Source organism: Schistocerca americana, chromosome 10, assembly GCF_021461395.2.
Source record: "Schistocerca americana isolate TAMUIC-IGC-003095 chromosome 10, iqSchAmer2.1, whole genome shotgun sequence".
Lineage (NCBI taxonomy): Eukaryota > Metazoa > Arthropoda > Insecta > Orthoptera > Acrididae > Schistocerca > Schistocerca americana.
In genome coordinates this window covers 87461271-87474954 of record NC_060128.1, presented here as the reverse complement: position 1 = coordinate 87474954, position 13684 = coordinate 87461271, and the positions used below count along the sequence as shown (strand labels likewise).

Sequence of the window (13684 nt, the reverse complement as noted above, 5' to 3'; positions counted from 1 at the left end):
AAAGGGATGATAGGTGGTGTCAGCTAGACCAAAGAAGAAGAGAAAGAAAATACACGATCATGTCGGGTCCCCAGGTGCTCCTTAGTAGGACCACTATTTTTTAGTGTACAAAGATGTTTAGGGACCACAGTCTACAGTGTGATGCTAGGCTGTCATCCTGCAACACATGTAGAGGTAGGAGGCAGGTAGTTGGTAAAAGTTGGCTCGAGAAAGGAGAGAAAGGAAAATTATTTGCAAATTTTGTTCCCCCTGGGGCTCCACAGAGGTGTACAGGGGCAGCATACTATGTGATGATTCAATTTCTTCCAGGATACACAATGAGACAGAGTGCTCATGGTGATGCAGGATAGACCAAACAAATTGATTCCCTTGGGACTCCATTGCAGGCCCATTATTCGAGCCTATACAAAGGCATTTTGGGGCCTTAGCCAGTATGGTAAGGTTAGCTTGTATATTCAGGATGTATATCGAGGCAGAAAGCTGCATATGACCAGAACACAAATACCGCAAAAAGCTGTTTAATACCTAAAGCAAGATAAGTAGCCGACGGAATGAGGTGCTACGGAACCAAGAGCTTTAATGCACAGGAGAAAAGGAAGACATCAGAATTGTGTTAGGTCGTCAGGGCTTCTAATAGGAAAGAGAGTATAACCATTACTGAAAGGTACTTCCTTCACTGTGCAGCAAAATATAAGCCTTAGACCACTTTGTTAGATTAAATCGTTGTACTGTAGCGGGATTCGAATCCTAAAGCTTGTGTAATGATGTTGACTGCTGAGCTTTCGACAGACGCCTCACCCCCATCCCACATCCCAGCTTCAGTCCTCCAGAAGTGTTCTCCTGATTTCCCATCTCCTTACACTTTCTCCTTGCTGAGCTTCTGCTCAGCCTCTAATGATCTCGGCGTAGACGAGACGCTGAACTCTTCTCTCCTATCTCTCCTGAACTAGCACTGTCGGAAAGAAGCCATTTTTTCGGAAAACGGCTTGTCCACAGCCATTAATTCCCAAATCCATGCGCAATAGAAAGGAGTGCCATTTACGCCAACAAGTTAACCAAAAGCGATTTTGTCGACACCAGAATCGATATGTAAAAGATGCGGCGATGTTTGGACAGAAATGTACGTCGAAATTTGTCGTTAACAGATTTGTGAGTTACCGAAAAGCCCACGGAGTAGGAGAAACTGTGAGAGACGAGTAAAAAAAAAAAAAAAAACTATATTAATTCATGTCCTTCAGTCCTTCAGAGAAGTATACAATTCCTTTGCTGACCACGTAAACAGTGGAAGTGAATAACGTTTGTGATACAAAACTCATTAAGAGAGGAAGTAAATTTCTGTAGTAATCATTAAGAACAAAGCTGTCTACATCACTGCAGAATTTTTTTAAAACTTATGTTGTGTTCTCCTATTTCCGTTATCAGGCTCAAAAGTGTTACTTACTAAACACAGACTAGTGATGATAAGCAAGCAGTGAACTTTACCTCGAAGTAAGGTGTAAAATGCCTTTAGGTGGTAAATGGTTGAATGTACAAATCTCTTCACACGACGGGGGTTCGGAGGCTTGTCTGCTATGCAAAGTAGAATAGCTGGTGGTCTGTGGCATGTCTACCGAAAGAGCACAATGCTGGTGTATGTACAAGTGTTTCGGAGCACATCGTTCATCGTACATTGTTGAACATGGTAGCTTCGCAGCAGACCACCCCAACGTGTTTACATGTTGACCCAACGACATCGTCAATTATGACTGCAGTGGGCAATGGACCATTGGGATTCGACAGTCTATCAATGGAAACGTACCGACTCTTGCTGCACTGGGTTGATGGTCGTCTTCACAAACGCCGTCATCGACGTGAAACGAGGGTTCGAAACGGACATAGGCTGGTGGGAGCAGTGTTATGCTACGGGAGGCATTCCCCTGCGATTACGTTGGACCTGTGGTAGTAATCGAAGACACGCTGACAGCTGCGAACCATCTGCATCCCTTCACGCTTGATGTCTTCCCCGACAGCGATGTCATCTTTCAGCAATACAGGGTTATTACAAATGACTGAAGCGATTTCACAGCTCTACAATAACTTTATTATTTGAGATATTTTCACAATGCTTTGCACACACATACAAAAACTCAAAGTTTTTTTACGCATTCACAAATGTTCGATATGTGCCCCTTTAGTGATTCGGCAGACATCAAGCCGATAATTAAGTTCCTCCCACACTCGGCGCAGCATGTCCCCATCAATGAGTTCGAAAGCATCGTTGATGCGAGCTCGCAGTTCTGGAACGTTTCTTGGTAGAGGAGGTTTAAACACTGAATCTTTCACATAACCCCACAGAAAGAAATCGCATGGGATTATGTCGGGAGAGCGTGGAGGCCATGACATGAGTTGCTGATCATGATCTCCACCACGACCGATCCATCGGTTTTCCAGTCTCCTGTTTAAGAAATGCCGAACATCGTGATGGAAGTGCGGTGGAGCACTATCCTGTTGAAAGATGAAGTCGGCGCTGTCGGTCTCCATTTGTGGGATGAGCCAATTTTCCAGCATGTCCAGATACAACAAAACACGTTAACTTTTGGTGAATTGCGAATTTGCTGCACGAATGCGTGAGGATTCTCCACCGCCCAGATTCGCACATTGTGTCTGTTCACTTCACCATTAAGAAAAAAATGTAGCTGCACCACTGAAAACAAGTTTCGCACTGAACGCATCCTCCTCCGTGAGCTGTTGCAACCGCGCCGAGAATTCAAATGGCTCTGAGCGCTATGGGACTTAACATCTATGGTCATCAGTCCCCTAGAACTTAGAATTACTTAAACCTAACTAACCTAAGGACAGCACACAACACCCAGCCATCACGAGGCAGAGAAAATCCCTGACCCCGCCGGGAATCGAACCCGGGAACCCGGGCGTGGGAAGCGAGAACGCTACCGCACGACCACGAGATGCGGGCCCGAGAATTCAAAGCGTTTGATTTTGTCATCGGGTGTCAGGGCTTGTAGCAATTGTAAACGGTAAGGCTTCTGCTTCAGCCTTTTTCGTAAGATTTTCCAAACCGTCGGCTGTGGTACGTTTAGCTCCCTGCTTGCTTTATTCGTCGACTTCTGCGGGCTACGCGTGAAACTTGCCCGCACGCGTTCAACCGTTTCTTCGCTCACTGCAGGCCGACCCGTTGATTTCCCCTTACAGAGGCATCCAGAAGCTTTAAACTGCGCATACCATCGCCGAATGGAGTTAGCAGTTGGTGGATCTTTGTTGAACTTCGTCCTGAAGTGTCGTTGCACTGTTATGACTGACTGATGTGAGTGCATTTCAAGCACGACATGCGCTTCCTCGGCTCCTGTCGCCATTTTGTCTCACTGCGCTCTCGAGCGCTCTGGCGGCAGAAACCTGAAGTGCGGCTTCAGCCGAACAAAACTTTATGAGTTTTTCTACGTATCTGTAGTGTGTCGTGACCATATGTCAATGAATGGAGCTACAGTGAATTTATGAAATCGCTTCAATCATTTGTAATAGCCCCGTATAACTGTCCGTGCCTCGGAGCCAAAACCGTGCTACAGTGGTTTGAGGAGTGTTGTAGTGAACTCATGTTGATGTCTCGGTAACCAAATCCGCCTAATGTAAACCCTATGGAACCTATTTCGGTTGCTATAGGGCCCCATCACAGAGTACGTAAATCAGCAGCCCGTTATTTACACGAATTGCATGACCTGAGTATAGATATCCAATGCCACATACCTGTAGAAACCTACCAGCGAACTGTCGGATCCCCCATACCCTGATTCAGTGACGCATTTCGTTCCAAAGTTACATAAACAAGGTATTAAGCAGGGGGTCTTAACGTTTTGGCTCGTCAGTGTATGAACAGTCATCGAAAGCAGGAGTTTCATGTCATATGTGTGAACACTACTTGTTTCCATAGTGAAGTTGAGAGGCACCCACGTGCCTTGCTCATACTGTGGCATCAAGCAGTCAGGCCTGCAAGATGAGTGGTCTGCCAAGCGAGTGGATTCATTCTTATTTATCGAGTAATATGAACTCTCGTACTCACAACTAAGTTACAAATTATCCTCCTGTATGAATAATACGCAACGAAAACGCACATCTGACTATCAGTAATTTACAGATCTTTGACTGTTCACTACGCACTGGCAAAACCACATTTTCTTTTTTTATTTAACGCCTTTTATCAACATGTGGCCATCGCACTGAATATGAATGGCGCACACATTATAAATTCTGGATATCATGACAACATACAATTCGAAGGAAAACTCCACCAATCTTTTTCTTTTCACTATCTTATTTATTCCGATAAATTCTATAACCTAAACACACAAATTCTATAACCTACAACAATAACACATGAGAAATTCCGCCCAGTGGGCATGGCTTTACATTGGTGAATCTCTATATTATGGTCTCGTAACTATTTAACGCTACAGTGCACTTTCTGGATAGGATGGTGATTCTTTTATTATACCTCACACTTCGACTCTCACAATCATCATCACGAAACTTTCCTCCAGACCGAGCAGTACAGAAGGAACAAGCATAACCCACTAATCTTTCGAAACTACCTCGCTACTCTCCCATGCAAACCACACATACCCAAATTACATGACATACATCACACTACAACATGAAATACTGCACAGAGAATGGTCACAACACTATCCCTTTCAGCTTTCCCACTTCAATTAGTATTTATCCCAGTTTCACACGACACTGCCCCACTTTGTAATTCTACTTTCCTACTATGAACTCTGGAGGATATATGCACGTCTTCCTGTGCAATGCAAGCCAAGTGGCGTTGCTGGATAGACGGCCGACTCACCTTGCTTCTCTCTCAGAGTTTGAATCTAGCGTCACACGGAATCATATCACGCAAAGTAATATTAAGAACATATTCATCACACACGCGAGTCCTCAACTGATACCATGGACGAGTACTTCTCTTTATCTTTTGTCTCATACACAGATTGAGACTCACACAGTACTCACCACGTGGAAGTACTCGTCTCTAATTTCAAGTCCTGCACACGCCATTTCTTAGACATTTCAACTTATGGTACACACGCTATTAATTCAGCTTAACTTAAGCACATGGAAGTATTTCAACTTATTGCTACACGTAGTTTCATTGTGACCGTTGGTCACTTCCGAAGATTACTACAATCCCATTAATATTACCTGCCTGACATTTAATTCTCCCCACAAAAGTTCCTGAAATATAGAAATTATTATTTCAAACTACTCTTAAATATTCCACATGCATACCATGTCTCCACTCTTTTGTCTTTACGGGGCACAACTAAAACAGGTCTTAACAGATCAAGATCCAACGGCAGAGTGCTGAAACATGGCCGTTCTTGAGGTCCTCTCGCACCTCTGCTGAAGTGGGGGAGCACCTTGCTACCGTATTGGTCAGCCACATTTCAGGCGCTCAAAGCTCAGGTAAATTTCATCTCTTTGGTCTCACCAAAGGTGGCCAAAGGATCGTCTCAAAGATGATCATATATTCACATTCACTATCTGCGGTTAGCAGACGACCATACATTCATTCATTTCACAGATCTCAGCAAACTGGATGTAGGGATTTACTTTGGGGGAGTGCACATATGATCAATTAAATAAATTGTCATTCTTTCCCACACTGGTATCCGGCTTCGCTGTATTAATTGAAATTGAGTTATTTTACAAAAAAAATGTGTTGTTCTGACAAAAATAATGAAGAATTTTGTACCTATTTTCAATGTCGGGCGCTACTGTACCCTTTCAAAGTATCTACCATGTTCAAGTTGTAACAAATTGCTAATAATCTGCGTGCGTGTTGTTGTATCCGCTCGATCTGCTCCTGATCTAGACTTGCTACAACATCCCTCACATTGGAGGAACCCTCAGGATATGTAGTCCATCAATTACTTGCTTAATTGCTTTTATGTACATGACATGTTTCACATACCTGTATTATTTGCACTTATTCCTAAGTAGTGTTCCACCACGTGTAACAGGCTTTACACACCTGATGATACGTACATCATAAATATTACTTCAAACCTCACTCGTTAATTAATGAGCGAGTAGAAGAAGTAATTGCACTGTATTGTATTAATTTGAATTGAGGCAGAATTACACAACTTAGTCATGTGTTAATTTCACGTACAAAGCTGTATATTTACCTACTAAGATGTAGAGCGTCAATGATTAGCTGGACTGTTATATTTATGGATGCAGCAAATACTATCGAGAGGTTTGATATTGTTTATGTTTATGAGCAGACAACTTTATTGTATACTAAGATAAACGGGTACTGCAAAGATGTAAAAACTACCAAAGAGAATAAATTGCTCCTGACCTTTCCTATCCTTTGAGTCCAAAGACTAAAAAAAGAAAAAGGTCACCTGCTTGTAACAGGAATTTCTTTGACCAAGACAATTTGACACTTAGCCACCTGTCGTTCAGTCAAGATGGTGTACTCAGTAATGAAACAAAGCAGTAGGCTCTGCCAGAAATATCGACTCTTAGAGATGTGTCTAATATTGTATTTTAATACGACAGTATGCCATCTTAGGCAATTTATAACACTTGTAAGTAAGCATTATAAATATGGGTTCTTATACGGTTATATCACTTGTTATGTGTTTCACTGTTATTGTCTAACCTGCTTTCAGAAAACACTTGATAATGGCACGTTGAAGCCGAAATCATGATTGAGTAAGTTCAAATGTAACACTGTACATAAACAACAGTCTAATGGTGGTACTGACTTTAAAGAAATAGGAAATAGCTTACAATACGGTCAATACTTAAATATTTCTCATCAGTCTGGGATCCGTACCAGATAGAAGTGATGGAGGAAGTAGAGAAGATCCAAAGAAAAACAGCGTGTTTCCTTACAGGTTCATTTCGTACATGTTAAGATCTGTTTAGGATGTTTGGTTAGTTAGTTAGCTAGCTATTCAAATGATTTGTTTGATAATTAAATGTTGTGTCGCTTCGTAACCATGAAACAAACAAAACTTATCCGAATCTGCGGAAAAAATTAATATTTGGGTCAACACTTGTAAAACCTTAATTCCTCTCTCTCTCTCTCAAACCCCACCTTATGGGGAGAGAGGGAGAGTTTTAGTTTCAGTGAATCAAAATTTACGAAGTAAATCAGTATTTTTTATTTACTGTAACCATTTTCCACGCAAAAATGAGAACATCAATTTTTCTGAATTACATCGCGAGCTACCAAGAATCGAAACAAATGTTTAGGACAAAATGTACGTAGTTTTTTATGTAGAATCTGATTCTGCAATAAAAAATGGGAGTTCCAATTTGAAATTTTAAAGTTGCCTCCCGCCCCATCGCCAAGGGGCTGGTGTGGCGGGGTAATTTCAGCACCAGCAGATACCCCCTCGAAAATAACCAGCTTTGGATTCTACACATTTTTTCGTGTGAAGCTTATTTTTGGGTTATTCTGGTTTGTCAACTTAAAATTTACACCCTGTATAGATACAGATGTAGATATGACAGAATCACAAATATATGAAAACAAGCAACAAAGATCCCTGTCTTTTTTGTTTTGGTTCTTTTAATATACACTCATGCACAAAAAAACCGACTACTTGAACGGCTAGATTTAGGACGTCCATAGTCACAAGACATGTACATTAGTATGTTCTGCAGAAATGATCAGCATCTGAACCATGTCGGCCCACAGGTCCTAGGTCTGCAACGATATTGCTAACCTACACCACCTACCGATAATCGATCAGTGTAACGCGAGCAGACCTGCATGATACCTCGTACACGTATGCGCGTACCTTCAAATCATTGAGTTTGCAAGAGGGCGCATTATTGGCGTGAGAGAACGTAACGCATCCATCCGGGAAACTGCTGATCCTGTGGGACGAAGTGTTTCGGCAGTGCAACGTGTGTGTGTGCATAATGGTTCACGGAATGCCGTAGAACACGACGGGATGGGTCAGGTCGCACTGCCCATACCACCCCCCAAAATGATCGATACCTCATCCGAACGGCATTGCGGAACATATCTGTGTCCTCCTCGGCTCTGATTTAACAGTGGAACAGTGTTACACATGCTACACTATCAGGGGTGACAGTCCGTCGCCGTTCATTACTTCGTGGGTTACGTGAGCGTCGTCCACTTCTCCGCCTACCATAGACGAATGTGCAGAAACCTGCTAGGCGGCAATGGTGTATGGAGCGACGTCACAGGGGACAGGAATGACATCAGATATTATTTTCCGCTGAATCCAGGTTCACGGCCTTGCCGCAGTGGACACACCTGTTCCCGTGAGATCACCGAAGTTAAGCGCTGTCGGACGATGTCGACACTTGGATGGGTAACCATCCAGGCCGCCATGCGCTGTTGCCATTTTTCGGGGTGCACTCAGCCTCGTGATGCCAATTGAGGAGCTACTCGACCGAATAGTAGCGGCTTCCGTCAAGAATACCATCATAATGACCGGGTGAGTGGTGTGCTGACCCCACGCCCCTCCTATCCGCATCCTCCACTGAGGATGACATTGCGGTCGGACGGTACCGGTAGGCCACTCGTGGGCTGAAGACGGAGTGAGTGAATCTAGGTTCTGTTTGCATGAAAATGATGGCCGAATTTTGGTTCGCCGCAGAAAGGGGTTCAAACGGTTCAAATGGCTCTGAGCACTATGGGACTTAACATCTGTGGTCATCAGTCCCCTAGAACTTAGAACTACTTAAACCTAACTAACCTAAGGACATCACACACATCCTTGCCTGAGGCAGGATTCTAACCTGCGACTGTATCCGTCACGCGGTTCCAGACTGAAGCGACTAGAATCGCACGGCCACACTGGCCGGCGTCAGTTGGAGGATGATCAGAATAAGTAAAGAGAGAAATGTCTGAGTACGTTCAGTTTTACTCAGTTGTTTGAAAATCAAATAACGTTGAGGTTTTCCAGCACTGTTATTTACAAAATTTTTCTAATGTGATGTTTCATATGGCGACCCTGCCAGGATCACTAACTACTGATAGGCATAGTTAGCAAATGAAAGATTTTGATAGAGAACAAATAATGTATTTACCTTAATAATGTTGAAAAGTCATCATTATATATATAACTGATATATATATATATATCAGTTCATGATATCCAATATTACAAATTCACTCTTTCTGATGGCCACACTTCCAGATTGTTCGCTCTCAAAATTCTGCTATCTCTCTCCCCACATCCACCACTGCCGGCAGCTCACCTCCAACTGTGCAACACTACGCACTGTTCACATCCAACTGCCCAACACTACAACAGCGAATATTCCAAGAATGCTGACAAGCCACAGACTGCACACTGCACAGCCAGTGATTTTAATACAGAGCGCTACGTGACGTCTTTGTTGTTGTTGTCGTTGTTGTTGTGGTTGTTGTTGTGGTCTTCAGTCCTGAGACTGGTTTGATGCAACTCTCCATGCTGCTCTTTCCTGTGCAAGCCTCTTCATCTCCCAGTACCTACTGCAGCCTACATCTTTCTGAATCTGCTTAGTGTATTCATCTTTTGGTCTCCCTCTACGATTTTTACCCTCAATACTGCCTTCCAGTACTAAATTGGTGATCCCTTGATGCCTCAGAACTTGTCCTACCAACCGATCCCTTCTTCTAGTCAAGTTGTGCCACAAACTCCTCCCCAATTCTATTCAATAGCTCCTAATTAGTTATGTGATCTACCCATATAATGTTCCGCATTCTTCTGTAGCACCACATTTCGAAAGCTTCTATTCTCCTCGTGTGCTATCGTGACGTTAGCAACATAAAAACCTGGGCAGCCTACTTACAGGGTGTATTTTCCCCACACAAAGATTAAAGCTCATTCGTGCTCTGCTCGATACGTTCTCGACTGCAGCTGGACTGGACGGAAGTGACAGCCAGCGCCACCATAAGGCGGCCTGGCGCCTACAGATGTAGATGCAGATTTTTGTGGCGCTGTGACACGCCTTCCGGACAGCGGGCGGCAGAGCGCGAGGTGAACGCACGCAGATGGAGACGGAGGAGCCGCAGGCAGCGACGGCACCCACGCGGCCCTGGCGCGCCGGCCTCCTACGTTGGCCACGCAATCTGGGCTTCCTGCGTGCGAGGATGCGTTTATCTGCGTGTCGGCGCGTGGGGCGGGCGATACTCGCGCTAATGAACGCTGCTGCGGAAGCACTCCTACGCCGCAAGGTGCGATACCGAGGCGTCTGGAGGCCGGGCCGCTCTGCGCTCTGGCTGGTCCTAACATTGCCCGGCCGTCCCTCGAGCTGATTGCGCTCTGCAGTTCACACCTGCTCTTTGCCGACAACACTTATCTCACCTGAAGTACACTGCCGGAAAAAAAATTACTTCACCCCTTAACAGGTTTCCAATTCACCCAATATTTACTGTTGTAACAGTGCCTATGATACAAGTATAGCTATCACATCCGACAGACAAGATTTAACTGGTGAAGTTGTAAATGATGTTTTTCAGAAAATCATTAAGTGGTTCTCTGCAAATGGTCTCTCATTAAACTTTGACAAAACTCAGTATACACAGTTCCACACAGTAAATAGAATGAGCACTCCGTCTTCAGGCCACAAGTGGCCCATCTGTACCATCCGACCGCCGTGTCATCCTCAGTCGAGGATGCGGATAGGAGGGGCGTGTGGTCAGCACATCGCTCTCCCGGTCGTTATGTTGGTTTTCTTTGACCGGAGCCGCTACTATTCGGTCGAGTAGCTCCTCAATTGGCATCACAAGGCTAAGTGCACCCCGAAAAATGGCAACAGCGCATGGCGACCTGGATGGTCACCCATCCAAGTACCGGCCACGCCCGACAGCGCTTAACTTCGGTTATCTCACGGGAACCGGTGTATCCACTGCGGCAAGGCCGTTGCAAATAAATGGAACGACGCCATTAATAAATATAGACTTCGATCAGAAATCGGTAGCTACGGTAGAATATTCAAAATTTCTAGGTGTATGCATTAACGAAGGGTTGAACTGGAAAAAACACACTGAGAATCTACTCAGTTCAGCTACTTATGCCATTAGGATCATTGCAAATTTTGGCGATATACATCCGAGTAAATTAGCTTACCACGCCTATTTTCATTCTCTGCTTTCGTATGGCTACATATTCTGGGTAACTCATCATTGAGTAAAAGAGTGTTCATTGCGCAAAAGCGTGTAATCAGAATAATTGCTGGAGCTCATCCAAGATCATTCTGCAGACACTTATTTAAAGAGCTAGAAATCTTCACTGTAACCTCACAATATATATATTCACTTATGAAATTTGTTATTAACAATCCGAACGAATTCAAAAGTAATAGCAGTGTACATGGCTACAACACTAGGAGAGAGGATAATCTTCACTACTCAAGGTTAAATCTAACTTTGGCTCAGAAGGGGGTAAATTATGCTGCCACAAAAGTCTTTGGTCACTTACCTAATAGCATCAAAAGTCTGACAGATAGCCATATACCATTTAAAAGGAAATTAAAAGAATTTCTTAATGGCAACTCCTTCTGCTCATTAGACGAATTTGGATATAGTAAGTGGGTGTCATGTAATATTTTGTCTAATGTAATATCTGGTATAGACACCTTTTATTAACCTGACACGTTCCACATCATTACGAAGTGTCGTATTCATGACCTAATCTAATCTCTAATCTAGTGCACAAACAGTACGAGGGGCGTTTGAGGAGTCAATGCAAAGTCCGAGAGATGGCACCACCGGCGCGTATCGAGGTCATGTTTAGTCAGTAGCATCTTTGGAAAGAACGCACACCAAGTTTCAGCCATATTGGTCTATTTCTTTGTGTTTGGCCTTCGTGTGAATCAACGAAGTTTGATTGTCAAAAAATGCACGAAAAAGTATTTCGTGTGGTGATTAAACATTACTTTACGAAAGGCAAAACGCCTCAGGAGACTAAAAACAAGCTTGATAAACATTACGGTGACTCTGCACCTTCGATTAGAACAGTTTATAAGTGGTTTCAAAATTTTCTGAGTGGTCATATGGGCACAAGTGATGCTGAACGTTCTGGGCGCCCTGTGGAGATTACGACTCCAGAAATCACTGATAAAATCCATGATATGGTGATGGATGGCAGAGGAGTTAAGGTGCGTGAGATTGCTAGTGCTGTGGGCATCTAAAATGAAGGGGTACATAATATTTTGCATAAACATTTGGACACGAGAAAGCTATCCGCAAGATGGGTTCCGCGATTGCTCACGCCTGACCAAGAACGGAATCGTGTGAAGTGTTGCAAGGATGTTTTGCAGCTGTTCAGGAAGACTCCGCAGGACTTTAAGCGTCGTTTCGTCGCTGTGGATGAAACATGGATACAGTACTATTCTCCCGGGACCAAACAACAATCTGAACAATGGGTTACCAAGGGAGAATCTGCAGCGGAAAAGGCGAAGACCATTCCTTCGGCCTGAAAGGTTATGGCAACTGTCTTTTGGGATTCGCAAAGGATAATCCTCATCGACTATCTGGAAAACGGTAAAACTATTACAGGTGGATATTATTCATCGTTATTGGACTGTTTGAAAACCGAGCTGCAAGAACATCGCCGGCGATTGCACCGCAAAAAAGTCCTTTTCCATCACGACACTGCACCAGCACACATCTCAGCAGTTGTGGTCGCAAAATTAATGGGAATAGGGTTCCAACTCGTTTCACATCCCCCACTGTTCTCGAGACTTGGCTCCCTCGGACTACTATTTCTTCCTCAATTTGAAGAAATGGATGGCGGGACAAAGATTTTATTCCAACGAGGAGGTGATTGCAGCAACTAATAGATATTTTGCAGACTTGGACAATTCCTCTTATTTGGAAGGGATCAACAAATCAGAACAGCGTTGGACGAAGTTTATAAGTCTAAAAGCAGAAAAATAAAAAAGGTTTACCCCAAACAAGTAAATAATTTTTATTTTTGCACGGAATTCTCAAACGCCCCTCGTACATGAAATAATTACATTTACGGATCAATAGAAAAGGCGGCTATGAGGTACCACGTATTGACCCATGCCGAAACACCCTTATTACACTGAAGGGCCAAAGAAACCGGTATAGGCATGCGTATTCAAATACAGAGACACACATAAACAGGCAGAATACGGCGGTGCCGTCGACTACGCCTATATAAGACAAGTGTCTGGCGCAGTTGTCACATCGGTTACTGCTGCTACAATGGCAGGTAATCAAGATTTCAAAATGATTCAAATGGCTCTGAGCACTATGGGACTTTACATCTGAGGTCATCAGTCCCCTAGAGTTAGAACTACTTAAGCCTAACTAATCTAAGGACATCACACACACCCATGCCCGAGGCAGGATTCAAACCTGCGATCGCAGCAGCAGCGCGGTTCCGGACTTATGTTGCTAGAAACGCTCGGCCACAACGGCCGGCTATTAAGATTTTAGTGAGTTTGAACGTGGTGTTATAGTCGGCACACGAGCGATGGGACACAGTACCTCCGAGGTAGCGGTGAAGTGGGGACTTTCCTGTACGGCCATTTGACGTATGTACTGTGAATATCAGGAATCCGGTAAAACAAATCTCCGACATCTCTGCGGCCGGAAAAAAGATCCTGCAAGATTGGGACGAGTGACGACTGAAGAGAAGCGTGCAACGTGACGAAAGTGCAACCCTTCATTGCTGGG

General features: G+C 43.9%; 1 pseudogene; it reads right to left on the bottom strand.

Moving 5' to 3' along the window:
• Positions 1 to 10785: 10785 nt before the first annotated feature.
• On the bottom strand, positions 10786 to 10903 carry LOC124552853 (annotated as a pseudogene).
• Between the last annotated feature and the right edge of the window lie 2781 nt (positions 10904 to 13684).